The sequence below is a fragment of the Salvelinus alpinus genome, chromosome 12 (genome assembly GCF_045679555.1).
Source record: "Salvelinus alpinus chromosome 12, SLU_Salpinus.1, whole genome shotgun sequence".
NCBI lineage: Eukaryota > Metazoa > Chordata > Actinopteri > Salmoniformes > Salmonidae > Salvelinus > Salvelinus alpinus.
Genome location: NC_092097.1, coordinates 15,683,998 through 15,702,240, shown reverse-complemented (window position 1 = coordinate 15,702,240; position 18,243 = coordinate 15,683,998). Strand labels below are relative to the sequence as shown.

The 18,243-nt window shown below is 42.4% G+C and overlaps 1 protein-coding gene across 5 annotated transcripts in view; it reads left to right on the top strand.

The window, feature by feature from the left end:
• Positions 1-7,179: 7,179 nt before the first annotated feature.
• LOC139536562 (nuclear receptor coactivator 3-like) overlaps positions 7,180-18,243 on the top strand; it is a 43,948-nt gene continuing 32,884 nt past the window's right edge. For 4 of the 5 annotated variants that reach the window (XM_071337187.1, XM_071337186.1, XM_071337183.1 and 1 more), the window contains exon 1: positions 7,180-7,319. The gene's annotated coding sequence lies outside the window, so the exon portion shown is untranslated. The remainder of the gene's footprint in view (positions 7,320-18,243) is intronic. The other variant, XM_071337184.1, reaches the window with a different exon arrangement.

The following is an 18,243-nucleotide window of genomic DNA, read 5'->3' as shown; positions in this document are numbered from 1 at the left end:
CCTGTTTGATTGCCTTGCGGAGAGAATAGCTACACTGTTTGTATTCGGTCATGCTTCCGGTCACCTTGCCCTGGTTAAAAGCAGTGGTTCGCGCTTTCAGTTTCACGCGAATGCTGCCGTCAATCCACGGTTTCTGGTTTGGGAATGTTTTTATCGTTGCTGTGGGTACGACATCGTCAATGCACTTCCTAATGAACTCGCTCACCGAATCAGCATATTCGTCAATATTGTTGTTGGACGCGATGCGGAACATATTCCAATCCGCGTGATCGAAGCAGTCTTGAAGCGTGGATTCAGATTGGTCGGACCAGCGTTGAACAGACCTGAGCGCGGGAGCTTGTTGTTTGAGTTTTTGTTTGTAGGCTGGAATCAACAAAATGGAGTCGTGGTCAGCTTTTCCGAAAGGGGGGCGGGGGAGGGCCTTATAAGCGTCGCGGAAATTAGTATAACAATGGTCTAGTGTTTTTCCAGCCCTGGTAGCACAATCGATATGCTGATAGAATTTAGGGAGTTTTGTTTTTAGATTAGCCTTGTTAAAATCCCCAGCTACGATGAATGCAGCCTCAGGGTGTGTGGTTTCCAGTTTACAAAGAGTCAGATAAAGTTCGTTCAGGGCCATCGATGTGTCTGCTTGGGGGGGAATGTATACGGCTGTGATTATGATTGACGAGAATTCCCTTGGTAGATAATGCGGTCGACATTTGATTGTGAGGAGTTCTAGATCAGGTGAACAGAACGACTTGAGTTCTTGTGTGTTGTTATGATGATCACACCACTTCTCGTTTATCATAAGGCATACCCCCCCGCCCCTCTTCTTACCGGAAAGATGTTTGTTTCTGTCGGCGCGATGCATGAAGAAACCAGCTGGCTGCACCGACTCCGTTAGCGTCCCTTGAGTTAGCCATGTTTCCGTGAAGCAGAGCACGTTGCAATCCCTGATGTCTCTCTGGAATGCTACCCGTGCTCGGATTTCATCAACCTTATTGTCAAGAGACTGGACATTGGCGAGTAGTATGCTAGGGCTGCATGCAGTTAAACGCCAAGGAGAAGTTCAGGAAAAGGATGCACACCAATGGAGGCTGGTGGGAGGAGCAATAGAAAGACTGACTCATTGTAATGTCTGGATTGAAATGAATGGAATAGTATCGGACATATGGAAACCACATGTTTGATTCTGTTCCACCAATTCCATTCCAGCCATTACAATGAGCCTGCCCTCCTGTAGCTCCTCCCACCAGCCTCCACTGACGCACACATAAGAGTGAGGCCTCTCCATGTGTGTCACGGCACTGTGCATCTCCGTCAGGACTGCATCCTCCACTGATCTGTTCTTTATGTATGCAAACTGCATTGGGTCAAGGGCTCCATCCACATGAGACCTGAGATGTGTGGGTATCAAGCGCTCAAGGCACTTGACAACGACTGACGTTAACGCCACAGGACGATAGTCATACAGCTCCGCTGGATTGTTCTCCTTTGGAAATAGTCGGATCTCAGACGTCTTCCAGAGTGAGGGAACCATGTGTTCTGATAAGGAGCTGTTAAAGAGCACGCGGAAGATGTCTGCCAGATCATCTGAGCATTCCTTCAGTAGCTGTCCCTTGATGTTGTCTGGTCCGGGTGCTTTGATGGATTTTACTCTCTTGAAGACCCGTCTCACCACCTCTTCTCGATGGTTGATGCCTCCCCTCCATCCAGAGCCTGGAACTCCAGTTGTTCCCTCAGGCTTTCTGTTACAGTGGAGAAGTTGTGATTATCAAAATGACAGTAAAAAAGTGTTGAGTTCATTGACAAACTGTCCCTAGTCATTTATGTTTTTCCTTGGGTTTTTTGGCTTGCCCTGTGAGGGTTGCCAGACCCTGCCAGGGCTGCCTGAGCTTCCCATGATTTACACTTTTTTTGTAGTTGTCCTTAGCCTGGTCTATTTGTTCTTTTACTGTCCTCTGCAGGGTTTTCACTTCCTCTTGGTTGCCAGCAGAAAAGGCTGTCTGTTTCATCTTAAGTGTCTGTTTAAACTCTGCAGTAATCCAAGGCTTGTGGATAGCATTTAACCATCTTTGTGGAGACTAATATGCCCTCACAGAAATGTATATTTGCAGTCACTGCTGATACTGACTCCTCAAGGGTATGGTCCACTATAAAAATGTCCCAGTTTATACAGGCAAAACAGCCTTGCAGGCTTTCTATAGCTTTCTATGACCATATATGGACTGCCCTTTCCTTAATATTTTCCTGTTTCAGTTTCAATGTTGGCAGTAATTTAATTGCATAGTGGTCCGATGTGCTCACTGGGGGCTTCTGCAGTGACTTATATGCCCTTTAATATTACCAGCACAAATCCAATTTACTATCTCCCCCTATGCTACAAGTAACATACTGTTCATAGTTTGGTAGGACAGTGAGCGAGAGTTAAAATAAACGAGTATGGTTTTGGGTGCTTCAGGGGACGTCTTCCAGCGTGTTGATGCATTGGTAGATGGTTTGAGCAGCAGTTGTAGCTGTGGGTGGTAAATAAACAGTTGTGATAAACACTTGTCCAAATTCCCTTGGGAGATAAAGGGCGCAGTGAAATGCATAATAGTTCAACATCTTTTGTGCAGATAGTGCTCTTGATGGTAATGGAAGAAAACCAGCATTTGTTTACGTAAAAACACACCCCTCCTCCTGTTGCTTTACCGGTGATTGACAGGTCACGATCTGTGCGAATGGGACCATAAAATCCATTCAATTTCAGCGCGTCATTAGAAATGTCATCAGATAACCAAGTCTCTGTAAAACAGAGAATGCAATCATCTCTATATTCACTCAGAAAGCGGGAATTGGCGTTGAGCTCATCATTTTAGTTTCTTATTGATCTCACGTTGGCAAAAAGGATGTTGGGGAGTGGCGGATTGTTCTTATGTTTTTGAAGTTTCCTTCTCTTCCATTGAACATTCCATGTTGTATTGATCTCCTGCGGCAATGCGCTTGTGTCATAGTTTTCTCTGGCGGTCTATGATGATTTGATATCAACAAGTTCGTGTCTGTTGTACCAGATACTCCATCCATGTATTCCACCTGCATCTCCAAACTTTAAGGGGACCTCCACAAGCAGATTCAGGCATGTGATCAAAACAAAAGCCAATTGTAAATCCATCTTATGTAGGCTACTACCCATGAAATACGTTCAAGAATCATTAACAGGGGAATTATGAAATATTTGTCTGTGAGTTCAACTGAGCAGGCCTCTAAAGCAAACTATCAAACACCTATCATTCTCAAATGTATATTTGAATACCTTTATATCAGCTGGATAAAAATAAATGTATCATATTGTGTGTGTGTGTGTGTGTGTGTGTGTGTGTGTGTGTGTGTGTGTGTGTGTGTGTGTGTGTGTGTGTGTGTGTGTGTGTGTGTGTGTGTGTGTGTGTGTGTGTGTGTGTGTGTGTGTGTGTGTGTGTGTGTGATTCTCTCTCTTTCTCTCTCCCTCTCTCCCTGTAAGTAAACTCAATCTTTTTAAAAAATTAATTCAATATTGAACATTCTCTGCCCTTTTCATTTGTGCTTTATCTATCAATTTCACATTTCTTTGTCAAATCATATTCATAATTTGTGCCCATGTACTGCAATGGACTGTATCTCTGTTTTGTCTTCATCATGATCCTAAAGGCTTGAATCTGAGTGCAATTGAAACAAAGTGGGGGAGGGGGAAGGGGTGATGAGCTGAGAGGCATCCGATTGGTTGTTTGCAGGTAAAGCAATCTGCAAATGCATTAATTATTAGGGGGCTATCTCCTGTCCTTTCAAACTGTTATCTCCTGTCTTTTCATACTGGAGAGGCAGAGTGGGAAGGGGGTTGGGATGTAGCGTCTCACACTCACTGACAGAGGGGGAGGTCAGTTTGCGGTGTGTTATGGGGGAGGGGGCACAAACAGAGGGCCATGGGCCCCTTTTTAGGTCTCTGTGGAATGTAATTGAGGCTCACTCTTTAAAACACAAGCAAACAACCAGGAAAACAGATGATTCATGATCGCAGTGTTGGCTTTCTGGCTGTGGTGATATCTGTTATAAACATATCATCTCAGTTTAATGCTGTTTATCAAATGCAAGTGAACTCTCGTAGCATAATATTATGGGAAAGAGTCCATATCAAACTTTCTCTGTCAAGACTAAATGTCTGTCTAGTGTCACAAATAATGCTTCCTTTTGTGTTTTGAGTTCATGCGGATCAATAACCTAAATAAAATTGCTATGTTTGACGTTAAAATCTGTATACAATTGGCTGGACTGCATAAATCTCTTTGAGCTTGAAGCTTGGGACTCAGCTGAGGCAATGAACTTCACAGATTTTTTCTACAACACCCCTTTGAAGGTGACATCAAAGAGGCCTTGCATGTAAGTAAAACTTTTAAGAGACACACTGTGTATCAGGTGGGCTATTTCTTTCCATTATATATTATTTCTGTCAACGTTTCCCCTTTCATTTGTAGACTGATTAAGGTAAAATATGTCCAGACAGGAAACAGCAAGCAAGGAGCTAATTACCAAGTGTTACACCAAAGACGGTACAGTATGAAGATAGGCTAAAACTGCTTCTCCAATAGAAATCCCCGATCAAACTTGTAATGTTCCCTCTAAACTGTTCATGTGTGCGGGCACGCAGCTCCCCGGGGATGCCTTGCGCTAATAAGCAAGAGATAGAACTTCACTCAACTTTCTAGAGTTTTCCCCGTTAACACTATCAACGTTTCCCTTTACTGTGGGAATGGTGATCGAATCAACGCAATTTTAGCCACTTTCAATGCATTATACCAAAACAAACTATGCAAGACTTTTAGTATGCGAAGCTAACTATGTAAGAGATTTTGTTGTAGGCAGGAAGCATCTGAGTAGGATTATATTGCATTGACAGGCAAGACTCAGGCCCATACTCTACAGTCTACACAGACCGGTGTGCCATAACCAATCAGAGCTGCAGTAGGCCTATATGCATTCACTTTGAAATTGACTGTTTTTACAGCATGAGCGGTCATGAGTAATGTACTTGTTTTGAGATCAAAGCGAGAGCTACATGTAGCGACATTTGTACATTTTGTTAATATCTTTCACTAGTTAGTGAGTTATTAGCCCAGTTATAGATAATTTGATGCATTTTATTTTGTAAAGTGGTTTCTTGCATCACACAACAACATTTTCAGTCACCTCCTCTGAAGGACAAGTGGATAAACAGGTTAATGTCAAGCCCTGCATGTTTTTTTCAAAAGTCTCATGGAATGTAGGCATACATTGAACACCACACATTGGCTGCTACTGTAGACTGAACAATAGAACAGCTATTTCCATGTTAAAATGTTATGGGATGCATTTTCTCCATTGTTTTTGATGGTAGACCACTCTGGTAGACCTACATTATGATCAAATAGCCACAGTAGCCTACTTGACCACTTAAAGCAGGTACAGCCTGTGTTCACAGGAAACACACCGGAAGTTGCACAGAATTTTCACAACATTCAGGTTTGCGCTCAGCAGACCTGAAAATTGTTCAGTGATGAAAATAATGTCAGGGAACATTGCTTGTAGGCGATGTCATGGTGGCGTTGGCTAGCTAAGCTCATGCATAGAAACAAGTCATCGGGTCTAACAGTTGTCTCGCGCTGAACTTCGCATGTGCAGGCCATCAAATCAAAGGCACTCCTTCGATATAGTTATTTTTGACAAATGAAAATGTGTCAGTTTGTCACTTTCATAAGGTTGGAGTAATAACATGTTCAACTACTTAAGTCATTTGAATATATAAAATTAACAACTAACATTTTTTTTTGTTGCTTGATAGGTTTGGTCTGTTTCGCAAGCGTTCCTGGAAGTCTCGCGATGATGCACCTCTGGGTGGTTAGACTGTTTCTCACTGGCGCTATCCTCCAACCATTCCCTCTCTCTACCCCTTCGCCTTCTCCTTCCCCCCTTCCCTCCCTCCATCTTTAGCCCTGACTCCCTCCGAACAGTTGAAATTCTACACTTGTGTGCTGAGAGATCACCATAGAGACAAATTCGTCACTATCTTCTGTGGCTCTTCTCCAGAGGGCAGTTGGGCCTCCCGAGTCCCTTCATCCTCCTATAGGGCGATTTTACTTCATAGTGTTTGCTACATAATTGCAAATTGTACCCTGACCACCGCTGCTCTCCAGTGCCAATGTGGCATATGGATATTGGCCGGTTTGTGTGTCAGTAGATAACATGCATGTTTGATATCCCCCTCATAATTGAAATGGTCTGAAAGTCTGAGGGTTGTGTGTGAGCGCATACTTGAGCTTGACTGCCAGTTAATGTGCAACTGTAAGGACTGGCAGTAAGGAAGCATTCTGAGGAAGCATAGGCTACATTTTGTATCATGCTTATGTATCCTTCTCCATGTAACTGTTTACTCTAAATTCTGTATAATTTTGTATTTGTGTTAATATTCTTAAAGGATTATATAAAAAGGTCAACTCAACTCACTAATGTCTCTTTGAAAATTCATACTTGGAAACCCGCAATGGTTACAACGGACCATGTTGAAAAATTAACCAACATCATACAATCAAAGAAAATATGTAGACCTATATGAAATTTGGGGGGTTAATTCTAGCCTTGTTACAATTGCAGACCGAAACATTAGACCTGTCAATATCAATTTTTGAGACCTCATAGAATGATGTGTCTATAAAAGAAAACAGTTAACAGGGTTTCCTTATGGGGACTTGGCCTAATGGAAAATAGCATGTCACAACGGCCACGTGCACCGTTATCATGCATATCTCCATGAGCTGCTTTGGTGAGCTATAAATAAATGCATTGCTGCTGCCTGTCTCATAGGTAGGTTATTTAATTCGTGTACGTGTAGTCCATATTTAGAAAGGCCCATAAATCTTTATGCTAATAGAGGAGGAAGACAACTACCCTACCCAGAAGCCCTGTCGCTCTGTTGCAAGCTGGGTTGTAATCAGTTCTCCAAACAATTGCTAAATGTTCCGTTTTGCAACGAAAACTAGCGTTTCTATTGGACAAGTTCAGCCAATGGGAAGGTACCTACCTAAATCTGTCCAATAGAAACACTATTGTTCGTTGTAAAACAAAACGAGAGTTTCTATTGGACAAATTCAGGTAGGTCCCTCCTCGTTTCGTTCCCTTTGCTTTCGTTTAAGAAACGTTTTGCAACATAATCGGCATAATGAATACGCCCCTGGCTTCTTGCGCTTTGGGAGTGTTTCCCATTTAAACAAGCACAGTGGTGAAGATGGCGGAGAGTTAATAGAGGCAAAAAAGAAACTGGAGTGGTGGACTCAATGAATGCATTGAAGCGGGTGAGTTTTTCTGCTAATAGCCGGTGTTTTCTTTTCAAGTTTTTAAAGTGTTTTGTTGATAACACTGATTTGGGTTTTAAACATGTGGCAAATGTTCCTGTTGATCTGATGTGCCGAGTTACTTGGAATAGGTAGAGGTTTCACCCGTCTTAGTATACCTCAATGCAACCAACCTACCTTGTAACGTTAGTTCCGATCGTGTTCGTTTATTTACGTAATTTTAGGCTGTATGAAGTGTTCTTTCTACCTGATGATGCGAGACCAAATTTGTCGTTTTGAATGTGCATTCCTCGAGGAGGTTTCGGACTGCTTTCATACCTACTCCTCTTTTGTTACAAAGTTTATCCGAGGGGCAATTGATGGGCTATGTTCAGAACCAATTCTATTTAATTTCGACTGTGAGTGAACTCTTCTATTTGTGTAGTCTAGCAGGTTAAGTATCTCTGTGATTGTAACGGTTAATGACCCAGCACTACTATGTACAACGGAAAGGGGAGGGTTGGATACGGACGTCAGGCCACCCGTGAAACCCTCTAGTCTATGCTACATGTCACACATCGGTACAGAATAGGCTACTTATGACACCATATGTCTCAAGTTCACAGGCTACATTTTAATTTACTGTAGTGTAGACATTTGATGGTGCATGGTTTTGGTATAAATTCACGTGTGTGTGTTAGCGAGAACGTGTACTCTGCAGTGCAAACTCCTCATTGAGTTTTGGTAAAAAAAAAAAAAAAAAGGGTAACTACTGATCTCTGTATATGCTGAACATTCACTTTCTGAGGCGGTAAGGGAGCATTCTTTGAGAGCTTGCTCATGTAACTCGACAGACAATGGAGCGTGAGTCATGTCGCTTCGATTTTTAAGGTTCAGGTCTAGGTGTGTGCAGTCAGTCTTTGCTTGCTGGCAGAACACGTGAATCACAAGCACCCTTACTGATACTCACGCGCACATATACAGGAGGAGGACCTACACATCTCCTCTTGCAACACTCAATGCTCTGTGTCTGGCTTCAGACTTTAAAAAAAATCTGTTGTGTTATATGCCATGCCTATCTGTCAGTTTTCTAAGTAGGGCCAGGAGTTTTTCCTAACAATGTGACCTGACCAAGAAAAGCTTGAGGCCCTAGTTATAACACATCCTCTCTCCTCCACACCACTACCCACACATGTGACATGTAAGGCTGGCGAGCATGGTGTCAGGTGAATGTGTGTATGGTTTTTGGCTTGTTGGCCTGGAGTATGAATAAGGCCACTGAGCTAGCCTATTTACTGGGTGGTCTTCATGGTCTCTTAATTTTGAGATTAGGCCTATTTATTTATCATGAATAAATAATTAAATGTAATGCACTCTTACATCTTCTCTAGCAGTGTAGGCCTATATGTGTTAGTATGTTTGTAGGAGGGGAACAGTGGCCACTGTGGGAAATTACCCAATGAACTGCTGCTGCTACTCATATTCTTTGCAAATGGAGCCTCTGTATCCCCCTTCTCTCTTTCCCTTTCTTTCTGTCACACACAGGGTGTCAGGCTGCATTAACAATGAATCAATCTTCTGGGAGATTCTTTGACTACAGATGGGCTGAAGAAGTGACTTGGATGCATTGCTTTTGCTCTTTGTCTGTTTTGCTACTGTGTTCTCATTAACGGGCTTCGTCTCATGGGAGCGGGAACATCTCTCTCTCTCTGTGGTGTCAGAGCTTCGTAGCAGATGAACCAATCCATTGATTTCCATGGCATATTGATTGGATACTGTGTGTTTTTGAGTTGGTGTTTGTCAGCAGTAAGACTTCAGGATTTGAAAGAGCATTCTTGGCCTTATTTAATTGTTAGTATAAGAAAATTGCCCTCATCCTTGCCACCTCAAAGCGTGGAGTTTTACTTCCATCAATAAGAATGAGCGGGAAAATAAGCGAATGCCTCATCACCTTTTGTGTGGTGGCGAGGCCCTTTTTGATAACTACCTCCACTCTGTCTTTGTCACGCTGCATTTTTGCTCCATTGATGTCTGAATAGATGGCATTCTTTTAGTGTGTCGTAAGGGGTGTGTTTGTGTGTTACTGAGAGAGGATGGTGGATCAAAGGTATTTGGTGTGTGTGTGGAATTAACAAGATGAATAGTGGGGAGATCGGAGTAGTGGCTGCGGAAGGGCTGTTGATGACACAGCGAGCTGAAAGGAAAGCCTGCTTGTTTTCCTAATTGGAATTTGATTCTTTGACCTGTACCCTTTTTTTGAGGGTAAAAGAGGAGCGGTAGTGAGGAGCTTAAAGGGATAGGCTACATTGGGATTTGGGCAATATTTCCACAGTCAAATTAACTCATGGATAACATTTTTGTCTCTGCATCCAGTATGAAGGAAGTTGAAGGTAGTTTCGTGAGCCAATGCTAACTAGCTTTACCACAATACCTGGAAGTATATGGTATCTACTAGCATAATAGCAGTTACCATAGACTTTGTAATTGCGCTAATGCTAGTTAGCAATTGTGCTAACCAACGGCGATTTAAGCATGTAAATCTTGGTTGGGCAACAAACAAAAACAAGTGGGATGCATGCCAGCAAAGCCACTACACAAAACTAATCAATACATTAATTGCACTATAACGGTGACAAACGGTGCCCACAAACCGCCTACATAAAGCTGTCCCAACAGTAGTCCCAGCATTTTACCACCGATACACTTGGCTATCAGCAAAACAGTTAATTCTGCCTCATTTACTGCCTTTAAAAAGAAAACATGGCTGACTTGCTTAAACAAATGTGGTTTCTAATGACAATTGAACTATGGCATAAGGGGACGACAAGCAGATAAGAGGCAATCCGTAATTTAGATTTAGACATTAATGAGCGAGCTAGAACGGCCGTAGTTATAGTGACTATTTGTTTAGCACTTTTGAAATGCACAGCAACAGAATATAGAACATGGGCCGTTCTTAGTGTTCTCCCTGTACACCAAGTCAGAACCGTAGGATAAATAAAGGGGGCATATAAGCAGACCATGAAAGCTCATACAATATTCAATGGTTACATCTCTCTAAAACAGGTTATAGGCTACATGTGTGCCACGAAGTCAGAACAGTAGGTGAAATTAAGAGGGGTAAACAGACCAAATTATTAGGGTGAGAGAAATGAGGTTGAATCATGATGACATCATTGATCTTCAGGTCGTAGCTCCAGAAAGTGGCTGGATTTACAATTCTGAATTGGATGACCGTTCAAAACGTATTTTCGCAGTCGGAGCTCATTTATTCCCGACTAACCAGTTGTCTTGAACTCACTGAAGTCAATTTTTCGCAGTTCCGATTTTAACGGTTGTTTTGAGCACGGCACAAATCATGCTTAATTGACAGCATGGCCAATGTTGAATGTTTATCATTAGTGATGCACCGATATGATATTTTTGGCCGATACCAATATTCAATATTTTCCTTGCCAAAAAAACAATACAGATATTTAACTTGAGCGGCCTTTGAAGCATTCTAGTATAGTTAACACACACACATGGATGCAGCGGTCTAAGCCACTGCATCTCAGTGCAAGAGGCGTCACTACGGTCCCTGATTCGAATCCAGGCTGTATCACATCTGGCTGTGATTGGGAGTCCCATAGGGCGGCGCACAATGACCCAGGGTCGTCCCGGTTTGTCTGGGGTAGGCCGTCATTGTAAATAAGAATTTGTTCATAATGGACTTGCCTAGTTAAATTAAGGTTACACACACACTGACCAAAAAGTTATTTTGTTGGCATTTACGTATGGCCCCATTAGCAGTAAAACATCATCAAACCTATTTCTCTCACTTACTTGCTGTGCTGTTTTGTTGTTCAGTCGTTTCATTCTCAACCAGGATTTTTTGGGGTCTTTACATGTCGAAAAAGATACTATTTGTCGTGTCAAATAACACTATTTGACCAATCAGGATCTGAATATGACTGCCCGTCACATAATAATTTAACACGTTCATACATTTTTTGTACGTAGTTATTACACTCACTCGTATTTCATACATCACAACGATTTATCGATACGTATGCTATGACGCTGGAAAAGTTGTCTCGCGCACATACAGTGCTGGCCATAAAAAAAGCTAGCTAGCTCATGGATGCAAACAATGTTCTTCCCCAAAAACATAGCAAAACGACAGTCTGTTTCAGTAGCTATAGTTAGCTAGCTAACTATATAGGGAGGTGCCATCATCTAAAATAACCCTAATTTATAAGACTGTTCTTATTTGATTAATGGTTTGACCTATCTTTGTGAAGCTAGCCACAATAAGGATTAGCCACAATAGTGGACTTTGCGGTTTGCCTTTAAAATAAAAGTATTGTTGCTAGCTAGGTACCAAGGTAAAGCTAGCTACCCCAGAAGTTGCGGTCGAACAAATGACGCTTTATTACCAACACAGTATTGTAAACATCGTTCGTGGCCGGTGTTTGCTGACTTTTTTTTGTACTGCTTTGACAGTGCTACTGTATCTTTTTTGACACGCAAATGGCGTTCCATACTATGTATGTCGTGATGCTAATAGCAGTGACGCTATTACTGTGTAACTCCGGTAGGGCAACATCGTAAAAATAACTCACTTGGTAGTGTTAAACGGTACTCGACCAGTTGACGAAAGCCAACATCACCCACAACAGAGAACGGTTGATTGTCAAGGGCAATGAATTCAATTCTTGGCTTTAATGAAGTTCGCCTTTGAGTTGTTGTCTCGCTGAAATGTTGTTACTCTTTCAAATGACTGCTTGACTTGTTGACTGCTCGATCCACACAGCAGATATTGTGGGCTAGTTTAGGAATGCTGTGTTGCAACATTTTACGCCATGTACCTTCATTATATACGTATGCACGTCAGCTTTGACATTGGGTTTGCGCATCGGACGTTAAGATGGACATGGACGATACATCGGTGAACATATCGGAATCGGACGATATTAGCTAAAAATGCCAACATCGGTATCGGTCGATTCCGATATGTTCACCGGCGTATAGAGCCCCTTAATCCCAGATTTGGGACCACACAGCCACTCCACTGAATGGCAGGCTAGTGATTGCTTTGCAAACGACTCATTGTTAAATTTGCAATTTCCAACTTGTGTCATGTTTATGGCCGATCAGCACCGATAGGTTTTATCTGTAATTTCTCTTCATTATTTATTTTCAAATGACAAGGATTAAAAAGGATTTGCCAGTAGATTGTCGACTTAATTCATGATGTCGACTGCTAGCTAAGATTACGAAAGTATGATGTTGACATGATCAGTCCAACCAAAGCGGCTGTACATATAACATGATTTGACTTCATTTTATCTGTGGCCAATGACCTTGAGCCTTCTTGGATGGGCACTTCTAATGTAACTCTATGGCAGCACCAAAGGGGCTAGAATTTTCTAGCTCTATCCTTAGACTTGGCGGTGACGTAGTGTCCCCATGAGTGACAGAACACTGAGCCAATCACAGCGCAACGCTCTATTTTCTGCTGGCTTGCCCCATCATGACAGAAAGCACTGAGCTAGACTGAAACACCTGCATTTTGGAGCTGCCTTACTCAAGAATGCAAAAAAGAGACCATGTTTGTATGCGGCTTTATTAACTAAGTGATATATTTTTTACATTGTTTGCAAACTGATATGTGACATGTATTAATGCAAAACAGGCAAGCCCCTCCCCCAAACTGCATGCAGAGACATAAAAATGGTATCCACAAATGAATCTTACTCTGGGATGTAGATAAAGGGTTTCATTGTCAAAATCCTGAATTATCCCTGTAGGTGGTCCTTATTAACTTGGAATAGGTAGGCTTTTTCTCTTGTGGAGTTAAGTGTCATTTTCTTGTTTGGTTTAAGTCACACTTGGGCTACACAAAGTTTACATAAATCCTCAAAGTTCTACAGCTGCATCATTTGAGAGCATCTTGACTGGCTGCATCATTGCTTGGTATGGCAACAGCACCGCCCTGGATCGCATGGGCGAACAGATTGTGGTGCGGACAGCCCAGTACATCACTTGGGCCGAGCTCCCTGCCATCCAGGACCTCTATATCAGGCGGTGTGAAAGGAAGGCCTGGAAAATCATTAGACTCCAGCCACCCAAGCCATAGACTGTTCTCTCAGCTTCGAAATTGCCGGTGCATCAAGACTGACACCAACAGGCTCCTGAACAGCTTCTATCCCAAAGCCATAACTTTGCTAAATAGCTAACAAATTGGCTGCACGGACTATCTTAGTTGACGCTTGTATTTTATTTAAACGTTTGCATGCCCTCTATTCACACTCACAGGACTCTACGCGCACACATTTATACTGACTCCACTCACACACAATCATCATTTACACTTTTGCTACTCTTTTTATCATACATCCTGATGCCTAGTCACCTTATCCCTATACATACTGTATCTACCTCTATCACTCCAGTATCCCAGCACATTGTAAATATGGTACTGGATCTGACCCTGTATATAGCTTCTTACTTTTCTGTGTTCTCATTTTTATTTCTCATGTGTTTTTGTTCTGCCTTGTTTATTGTTAGTGCTATATTGATGTTGATTACTGCATTGTTGGGTTTGGAGCTTGCAAGGAAGGCATTTCAATATACTTGTGCACGTGATCATTAACTTGAAACATTTAAATGTTAGTAATTTAGCAGACACCCTTATCCAGAGTGACTTGCAGTAAAGTGCGTTCATCTTAAGGTAGCTAAATACGACAACCACATCTCAGTCATAGTATATTGAACAAAAATATAAATGCAACGATTTTACTGAAGTACAGTTCATATAAGGAAATCAGTCGATTGAAATAAATTCATTAGGCCCAAATCAATGGATTTCAAATGACTGGGAAGGGGCGCAGCCATGGGTGGGCTTGGGAGGGCATTGGCCCACCCACTTGCGAGCAAGGCCCACCCACTGAATGGGCCTGGCTCCCCAATCAGAATTTGATTTTCCCTGCAAAAGGGCTTCATAACAGACCGAAATACTCCTCTGTTTCTCCGGGTGGCTGGTCTCAGATGATCCTGTAGGTGAAGAAGCTGGATATGGAGGTCCTGGGCTGGCGTGGTTACTCGTACCCTACGGTTGTGAGGCTGGTTGGACGTACTGCCAAATTCTCTAAAACAATGTTGGAACTAGCTTATGGTAGAGAAATGAACATTAAATTCTCTGGCAACAGCTCTTGTGGACATTCCTGCAGTCAGCATGCCAATTACACATTCCATCAGCTTCTTTTATTTCACCTCATGAAACATGGGACCAACACTTTACATGTTTTATATTTTTGTTCAGTATAAGTAAAAACTTGTAAAACTGTATATATACAGTTTTTTTGTGTGTTTTTTAAAAACATTTTAGTTCTGGTTCTTTGGCAAGAGCGCTAAAGTAGCATCCAGTTGTATGACGCTACATTTCCGTGACGATACAGTCCCGCACAACAAGCTCAAGGTCAGTCATTCATGTGGCGACAGTAGACTGTATCACTGCATGTCAACGCACACCCGAGGGGAACCAAAGCCCCACATCTTAACAAATACCCGTAACAGGTTAGCTGGTTGAAATATTTAAGACTACATTTCTGACAGAGTGAGTTAAAGACCGGATGAGTAGGAACTGCAGAGCAACTTAAAAGGCAGAATTCCCCCCCTTCAATGGACGCCACCAAGCCCCAGTCTCTATCACTTCGTGCAGTGTATCTCTACTACTATCACTTCCTTTTAAATCCTTCCCCCATTCACCTCTTGTTCAACTCTGAGGTAATACCCAAATGCAGGGGTAATTCTGCCATATGCGAGCCATCCACACTTATGAAGGCTAAACGTGCAGCCTGAAGCAATCATTGCACCAAATCCCAATTTCTAACCAGCAAGGCTTTGTAACAGTTAGTTCTATGTAGTAAAGGAGGGGGAAGGGGGTTACACAGTTCTCTTCCACCCGTCTCTACTTTCTCTCCCTTGCTTGTAAAACTGGTTCACCTGAACAACCGAATGGGAGGGTAGCTCCCTGCCCTGGTTTTGTTACCATTGTAAATTGTTAGCTAGACTATTTGTGTTTTGTTTAGGGCCACCTCGTTCTAAAGTTTGGGGAGAAAAGAAAAGGGGGGGGGAAGAAATGTTACCAGATGCTTTTTGTCATGCGGGCAGAGGAGTGTCAGTTCTGGATGAACTTCTCAACTGCTACACTGCCACCTTGCCTGCCCCACGTCTGCCCCCCCACACACACACATAGCTAGAAGTAGAGTTAAGTCTTGGGTGACACAGAATTCCACCCTGAAGTGAGAAGGATCAGCTGCAGATTTACAGCGAGCAACACTGTCAACACCAAATCCTGACCACATTTTATTGTAATTTTTACATTTGTCCCAACTACATACTACTTAAGTGGTGGTGTGGGGGACTGTTTTTGGAATATATTAACATATTCCCACCCTTGCTACTTCTGCTCAGTTGTTACCATGATGTCACACTTCATGTGGTTTGTTAAGGCAACACCCAATCCAAGGGTTGCTTTCCGATACCTGTTGATCCATGTTTTAAGAGCAGAACAGCACTGCTGTCATTTTCTCCACAGATGTAGAGCAATGGGGTGAAAACACAGGAGCAAACCCATTTTGGTGGTTTTCAGATTCTGAATATGTTTTTTTTTTAAAGTCTTGGCTCTGCATTCATGCACCAACTGATGATCTGTACCAGGAGTCCGGACTCTACCAGTGCTTTGACAGGTCCCTGTTGTCAGAGGTTAATGGCTCAGATGTGCAGATAGGGATCCTATTGCAGAGGAATAATCTCCTGTTTAGTCTCGTTTTTTTCCGTATTGCTACTAGCCTGGCAAAGGAAGCTTGTCTTTCCCTATGCGCAAAAGAGGCACCCAACATCGGGAGGCTCTGCCATCATACTTTATATTAGGCTACCTGATGAAACACCAACATGTAGATACACCTTTTGAACTAAACAGAGGTTATATTTTAAAGTGCAAGCCAGAACAAATGCCCTTTACCACTTCACTATTCTAAATGGGTGGTGAAAGCTGAATGTTCCTCAGCTGCCTTTTTGTAGAACATGAATTAATTCATCCTGCCATACTTGAATGGGCTTTTGCACAGAGATGCAGTTGAGAAGATTTGTAATCCAGTATAGTTCTTAGAACCAACATAAGAGGTGGATTTTATGGTCATTTCCATGTAAAAGGACCTATGAGCACCAACATGTGATGTTCATAGGTGCATGTCAATTGAAAGCAGAAAGTCAATTTTTGGAGGGGAAATTAAGGCATAGCTAAAAAAATAAAATAAAAATCTTTCCCTGCTGTTTTTCATCTTAAATTAGACAGTGGCTTTTTTTATTTGTTTATTTATTTCACCTTTATTTAACCAGGTAGGCCAGTTTAGAACAAGTTCTCATTTACAACTGCGACCTGGCCAAGATGAAGCAAAGCAGTGCGACAAAAACAAGAGTTACACAAACAAGCGTACAGTCAATAACAGAATAGAAAATCTATGTACAGTGTGTGCAAATGTAGGGAGGTAGGCAATAAATAGGCCATAGAGGTGAAAATAATAACAATTTAGCACTAATACTCTAGTGATAGCTGTGCAGATGATGATGTGCTAGTAGAGATACCGGGGTGCAAAAGAGCAAGAGGATAAGTAATAATATGGGGATGAGGTAGTTGGGTGTGCTACTTACAGATTGGCTGTGTACAGGGATCGGTAAGCTGCTCTGACAGCTGATGCTAAAACTTAGAGGGAGATATGACTCCAGCCTCAGTGATTTTTATTTAATTTCTTTTAAATATAAAAATAAATAAATGTGCAATTCATTCCAGTCATTGGCAGCAGAGAACTGGAAGGAAAGGCGGCCAAAGGAAGTGTTGGCTTTGGGGATGACCAGTGCAATATACCTGCTGGGGCATGTGCTACGGGTGGGTGCTGCTATGGTGACCAGTGAGCTGAGATAAGGCGGGGCTTTACCTAGCAAAGACTTATAGACGGCCTGAAGCCAGTGGGTTTGGTGACGAATATGTAGTGAGGGCCAGCCAATGAGAGCATACAGGTCGCAGTGGTGGGTAGTAATTTGGGCTTTGGTGATAAAACGGATGGCACTGTGATAGCAAATTGGATGCAGTCTGAGTAGAGTGTTGGAGGCTATTTTATAAATGACATCGCCGAAGTCAAGGATCGGTAGGATAGTCAGTTTTACGAGGGTATGTTTGGCAGCGTGAGTGAAGGGGGCTTTGTTGCAAAATAGGAAGCCGATTCTAGATTTAATTTTGGATTGGAGATGCTTAAAGTGAGTCTGGAAGGAGAGTTTACAGTCTAGCCAGACACCTAGGTATTTGTAGTTGTCCACATATGCTAGGTCAGAACCGTCCAGAGTAGTGATGCTGGTCGGGTGGGAGGGTGCAGGCAGCAATCGGTTGAAGAACATGCACTTAGTTTTACTAGCATTTAAAAACAGTTGGAGGCCACGGAAGGAGTGTTGTATGGCGTTGAAGCTCGTTTGGAGATTTGTTAGCACAGTGTCCAAAGAAGGGCCAGATGTTTACAGAATGGTGTCGTCTCCGTAGAGGTGGATCAGAGAATCACCAGCAGCAAGAACAACATCACTGATATATACAGAGAAAAGGGTCGGTCTGAGAATTAAACCCTGTGGCACCCCCATAGACTGCCAGAGGTCCGGACAACAGGCCCTCCGATTTGACACACTGATCTCTATTTGAGAAGTAGTTGGTGAACAGGGCGAGGCAGTCATTTGAGAAGCCAAGGCTATTGAGTCTAGAGGTTGACCGATTATGATTTTTCAACGCCGATACCGATTATTGGAGGACAAAAAAAGCCGATACCGATTAATCGTCAGATAAAAAAGAAGAAAAAAAATATATATATATCACACACACACATTTTTGTAATAATGACAATTGCAACAATACTGA